Source organism: Vombatus ursinus, unplaced genomic scaffold (genome assembly GCF_900497805.2).
Source record: "Vombatus ursinus unplaced genomic scaffold, bare-nosed wombat genome assembly UNPS02005236.1, whole genome shotgun sequence".
Taxonomy (NCBI): Eukaryota; Metazoa; Chordata; class Mammalia; order Diprotodontia; family Vombatidae; genus Vombatus; species Vombatus ursinus.
Genome location: NW_020945014.1, coordinates 6,306,849 through 6,313,723, shown reverse-complemented (window position 1 = coordinate 6,313,723; position 6,875 = coordinate 6,306,849).

Sequence of the window (6,875 nt, the reverse complement as noted above, 5' to 3'; positions counted from 1 at the left end):
GAGCCTCTATGTGTAGAATATCTAGAATAATAAGATCCAGAAGGGACCTCAGAAATCAATCCACCCTCCAGGCAGCATGAGTCTTACTATGGCATGATCCTATATAGTAATCTTTAGTGACTTCCTACATCTAGAATTGAATATATAAGTTCCTCTGCTTGGTATTCAGAGAACTGAATCGGGCCTCAATTTACCTTCCAAGCTTTATTACCAAGGTGGAAACATTAGAGGCAATAAGGTGGCCTGAATAGATTAGATAGACCTAGGTTCAAATTCTGACTCAGATACTTCTGTGTGACCCTGGGCTAGTCATTTTAACTTCTCATAGCCTCAGTTCCTCATCTGGAAAATGGGAGTAATAATAATACCTACCTCACAGGGTTGTGAGGATCAAAGGAGCTAATTTATGTAAAATACTTTGCAAACCTTAAAGCACTATGTAAATGCTAGCTATAATTATCTCTAAGGTCCCTTCTAGCTTTAACATTTAATTTTTTTTTTTGTTCTGAAACACCAAAAAAAAAAAAAAGTGAGCATTTCAATATAGGCAGCAGAACACTAGAAGGTAACTATATGAAACCATTAATCTTCATTTCATACCACTTGCTTTAAACATCTAAATATAAATACATAATAAACTGCATGTGTTACTTTCAAAACTGTCCTGCTTGGCTATGGATCCTCCTAAATTTCCTTCTATTCTCCTCAGTTCAAATCCTGCCTCAGACACTTACTAATTACATCACTGTTGGTAAGTCACCTAACCTCTCAGCCTCAGTTTTCTTATCTGAAAAAATGGGCAGCTAGATGGTGAAGTGGATAGAGTACTAGGCCTGAAGTCAGGAAATCCTGAGCTCAAATCCAACCTCAAAAGCTTACTAGCTGTGTGACCCTCAGTTTCCTCATCTATAAAATGAGCTGGCAAAGGAAATCACAAACCACCCTCTAGTATATCTGCCAAGAAAACCCCCAACGGGGTCATGAAGAGTTAGACATGACTCAACAACAACAAAATGAAGATAATAATAGCACCAACCTCTCATCAGGTTGTTGTGAGAATCCAGTGAGATAATATAGGTACCTTTGCAAAACAAAATGACACATTGTAATTGTTGTTATTGTTATTACCTTCTTATTCTGCATATCCCTAAACATGTAAATGTCTCCCCTAAAAGAATATAAGCTCCACAAGGGCTGGGACTATTTCTACTCTCATTTTTGTGTCTCTAGCACTTAGTATGGGGGAAAAAAATTGATGCCCAGAGTGAGGAAGTAACTTGCCCTTAGAAGCAAGCAAAACTGGGTTATTCAGGTCTTCTTACTAAACCTAGATATCTTTCTAGGGACATCCTCATCTTTGTTCTACTGAAGAAACTGAGTCCCAAAAAGGTAAACTGACAGTCATGATCCTTAAATATCTGGATGAGCTAGAATGTTGGGCCAAATCTAATAAGATGGAATTTGAATGGGGAAAACATTAAGTCTTGAACTGATGAGAATGCTTTTTGGAACCCAGTTGTAAGATCCAAGAGATGTGGGCAGGCAACAACAATTCCTCTGGAGGGAAAAAAAAGTTTATGCCTTTTTTTATTTTTAAGAATAATTTAGGGACAGCTAGGTGGCGCAGTGGACAGAACTCTGGCCTTAGAGTCAGGAGGTCCTGAGTTCAAAGCCAACTTCAGACATTTGACTCTGGGTAAGACAATTGCCTCACAAAAAAAAAGAATTTATTTTATTTTATTTTTTTCTCAGCTACATGTAGAAACAATTTTTAGTATTTTTAAAATAGTTTTTGAGTTTCAAATCCCATCTCCTCCCCCCTCTTTGAGAGGGCAAGCATTTTGATACAAGTTATACATATGCAGTCATGTAAAACATGTCTCCGTATTAGCCATATTACAAAAGAGAACACAGACAAAAAAAGAAAGAAAGACAAACAAGAAAAATAAAGTTAAAAAAAGTCTGCATTCAGAACCCATCAGTTCTTTCTTTGGAAATGGATTGTAAAAAATCTGATGTTTTAGAGGACTACAACCTCAATGAAAATGTTAATATCTCAGGCTCCTATTCACATGCTGCAAGCTGGAGAAAATCATGAAACAAGTGCTATCTGTGTCCCTACAAATGTATGTTACATAATTCCAACTGGACCCTCACTGAGGCAAGGTAATCCTTTTATACCTCCTGAATTGATTCACTCTTCCACTCACCACTGCTGTTTTCCCAATCCCATCCAATCCAAGAAACATTTTATTAAGTAACTACAAAGTGCCAGGCACTGTGCTAAGCATTGGTGAGACAATTAATAAAAGAAAGAAAATCCCCGCCCCCAAGGAGCTCACAATCCAAAGGAGGGGACAACATACAAAAGGAGGCAGGAAAGTGGGACTGAGGTCGGGGCTGGGGGTCAGGATACCAGGGAGCGTCTTGTTCTATAGAGTTGAAACCAGGCAGAGCAGCAGATGCAAAATGGGGTGAGCCAAGAGTCCAGTTTGTGCCCTCTGTAAAGAAGACATTGAGAGTAGTTTTTGGTACTCTGCCCTCCAAAAAGAGGGGAGAGGAGCCTGAGGGAGGTACTGGAAAATGTTTTCCAGACCTTTTCTTCCCTCCTCATACCTCCCATGGTCCTTCACCCCACTCACCTAACGAAGATCCTTACTTCATAAATTACTGAAAAAATTGAGGTCATTCACTGAAAGCTACTTCTCCTCTTTTCTTCATTTCACATAAATCAGATGCCTTGCCCCACTATCTCTTCCTTTGCCCCTGTCTCACACGAAAGGGCGGCCCTTCTCTTTGCCAAGGTAAACCTTTTACATGCACAAGCGATTCCATTCCTCCCTGTCTTCTCCAGAAGATGGTCCTCCTCCATTGTCCCTAACAACATCTTCAGCTTCTCAATATTCATAAATCTCTTCCTGTCTACTAGTTGCTTCCCATTTGTCTACAAACATGACTATGTCTTCCTGATCCTCAAAAGTCCTTCACTTTATCAGACCTATATCTCTCCTGCCTTTTTATGGCTAAATTTCTTGAGAAAGTCATGTAGAATAGGTGGCTAGGTGGCTCCACAACCTTTCCTCCATATCTCATTCTCTTATTAATTTTCTGCCATCTGGCTTCCAACCTCATCACTCACCTGAACCTATTCTCTCTAAAGTTACTAATTATCTTTTATTTGCCAAAACGAATGGAATTTTCTCAACTCTCAACCTGGATCTCTCTACAGCCTTTGACATTGTAGATCATCTTCTTGATGCTCTTTTTTTCCCTCTAGGTTTAAATGACATTAAAAGACTCCTGGTCTTCCTTTTACCTGTCTGACCACTCATTCTTGGTCTTCTTTACTTTATCTTCACCTGGAGCTTATCTACTAACTCTGGGTTCCCCCAAGACACTGTCTTGTGCTCTCTTCTCTTCTCCCTCTATACTATTTCACTTAATGATCTCATTAGCTGCCACAGATTCAGGGATTATCTCTATGAAGATGATTCTCAGATCTGTTTATCAATCTCTAACCTCTCTTGATTTCAAGTCTTGTATGTCCAACTGCCTATTGGACATCTTGAACTGGATTCGAATAGACACCTTAAACTCAATACGTTCAACTGAACTCATTATCTTATCCCCAAAATAAATCCTCCCCTCTTCCTAATTTCCTTATTATTGTCAAGGGTACCACCAACCTTCCAATCATGCAGGCCTGTGGTTTAGGTGTCTCCTCAACTCCTCTCATACTCTCAACCCATATATTCAATCAGTTGCCAAGGCCTGTGAATTCTACTTTACAGCATCTTTGGTATAAGCTCCCTTCTCTCCTCTGACTCCCCGATGCAGATGCTTATCCTCTCATGCTTGTACTCTTGTAATAGCTTTCTGGTTGGCTTCACTCTCTCAAATCTCTCCTTATTCCAGTCTTTCTAAGTGTTCTTTCTAAAGAACAGGTCTTACCATAGCAGTCCTTTATTCAACATACTCCAGTGGATCCCCATTTCCTCCAGGATTAAGTATAATTAAATCCTCTGTTTGGCTTTTATAGCTCTTCATAACCTGGCCCTCTCTCACCTTTCCAGTCTTTTTACCTTACTCTTCTCCACATACTCTATGATTCAGTGACACTGGCTTCCTTGTACACTTCCCCAAACATTGCACTCCATCTCCAGACTCTAGGCATTTTCACTGATTGTTGTCTATGTCTGGAATACTTTTCCCTCCTCATTGATGCCTCCTGGATTCCTTCAAGTCTTAGCTAAAATCCTACCTGCTACAAGAAACCTTTACTAATCTCCTAAAATGCTAGTGCCTTTACTCTGTGATTATCTCCATTTTATCACATATGTATGCATATATGCATCTATTACACATGTTTTATATATAATATATACATATATCTATATATCTCACAGTAGTCTTCATGTTGCCTCTATTAGACCGTGTGCTCCATGAGCGTAGGGACTGTTGTTACATTTTTAAAAAAAATCTACAGAGCTCATCATAGTGCTTGGCATACAGTAGGTGCTTAATAAATACCTGTTGAATGACTTTTATTTGTGGGAGAGTATGTTCTGAGTTTCTGGGAGAGGAGTTTTAGTTTTTGTTTTTACCTCACCATCTTCAAAATGTTTTAGTTACTGTTCTGATCACACTATCTTTATAAATGACCTTGCTTTGAGCTGATTGTATTTGCTGGCTGACTGTAAAAGAAAAGATCACTGGTGGAAATTTATGAGTAGAGTTTTTTGGAATGTGGACCCATGGAGCATTCCCTAACAATTTGGGGTACCAGTAGTTGACCCCCAAGGGATCTAATTCAAAAACCTGAGTGTCCAATTTGGGAAGTATTCCTAGAGAGGCTGCTGCTGCACAGATGAGAAAACGGAGTTTCAATGAGGTCAAATGATTTACTCAAAGTTGCCAGGAAAAAGTAAGACAGATGGTGCTCAAACTCCTACCTTCTGACTCCAAGTGCAGCAACACCTATAAACTTTATCTTGGGATGGGTGCTCTGTTCACAGTAGGCATTCGGAAAATGTTTCTTGAATGATTGACTGAATAGCTAAGTAGAATTTCAGGCATTGGCAAGTGACATATTTTGAGGCAGAGAAACTTTTCTTAAATCTCTCAAAATCTCATTCTCTAGGCTGGCCCTGCTTTTGCAAGAACAGTTAGGTGGGTACATCTCAGTAATAAGTTCAGGGGCTACTTCTCCAATCACAGAAGCTAAAGGTACTCCTCTCCATTAATTAATTGGAAATATAAATCATATCTCAGGACCTCAGGGATCTCAAAGCCTGGTTGGACAAGCAAGTCATGAAATTGACTAGACAGTGAATAATCAAGGGCCGATTTGAGTGCTAAAAACAATTGAGAGCTATAGATGGTTAATAAAGGAGGAGGGATAGTGTAGGGATGGAGGTGATCACTGGCTTTAGCTAGGAGGAAAATTAGGTTCACAGATATGAAATTATCTTACTCAAGATTCCACAGATAAAGTTAGTAGGATTTGAACTCAAATTTGCCTCCAAATACACTCTTCTTTCTTCCACTCTTCACATCTTTCAGGGAAGGTTCAATGGAGAAGTAGGAACACTACTTGGTGTGGACCTTGAGCCAGAAAACTTGGGTTTGAATTCTGGTTATGTCACTTGCTATAATACTACTTGTGAGCCTTAATTTCCTCATCTTTAAAATGGGTATGTATGTGTGTGTGTGTGTGTATACACACATATACATATATGTGTGTATACGCATATGTGCACATACATACATATATACATACACACTACATACATACATACATATACATGCACACTTGCCTTACCTATCTCATGGTGTGGTTGTGAAAAGCAAATAAGCTCATGGCTGTGGAAATGCCTTATAACCTTAACATGCTGTACAGATGTGAGTAGTCATTTTTTACTATTTTCCTCAACCCATCAATTTATGTCAGGAGGCCTGGACTTGCTCAGAGAAAATTCATTTCCCCCACACTGAGCAGCATTAACCTCAAATAGAATCAAGCACGACTATTCTGCATCTGACTTGCTCACACCACAGAACTTCAAAAACCGAACTGAGAGAGACTAATAATGACATTTAGTGGCCATTCCTGCTTCCAAAGCCCCGTAGGATTTCATTATGGCTCATGTAATTCTCCTGGCCTCTAATGATAAAAACACACTCTTCAAATCATATTAAAGAGATCTCCTAGCTGTTCCTGGAGTTATTGATTTCCTTAAATACACACTGTACCAAAGAGCAAAGTGAGGTGGCCATTTAAATTACCTGGAATTCTAGAGCCGGAAGGAACCCTAGGATATGGAACCCTAGGATATGAACAGTTTTAGGACATCAGATGTTAAAGACAGAAGAGACCTCAGAACACAGAATGTTAGAACAGAGCAATGTAAGAGCTGGGATGGACTTCAGGGATCATCTATTCCAACTTTTTCATTTTGAGGATGAGGAAACTCAGGCCCAGAGACCTGTGCAAGGCCACACACAGCTAATGAATGGCAGAGCCAGGAACAGGACCCATGCCTTCTGACTCCAAGCCCAGGGCTCATTATCTTCCTTTTTTTTTTTTTTTTTTAGTTGGTGCTCCATCTTACATCACTATCATTTCCTGATAATTTTTACTAATGGCACACCCTCCCTTCTGTAAAGGGGTGCCCCAATGAAGCTAAAGCAAAAGATGAAGGTCAGTAGAGGCTAAAAGGCACACACAATGAAAGAGAAAGGGTAAAGTCTTCAGATGCAAAACAGATATTTCACTGTAGAAAGGGTGGGAGGTTTGAGGAGTTTTATGGTTTAGAAAGAGGCCATCAAGTGACTGAACTTGCCTGCAGGGCACAGACTGCATTCACACCTGGGTC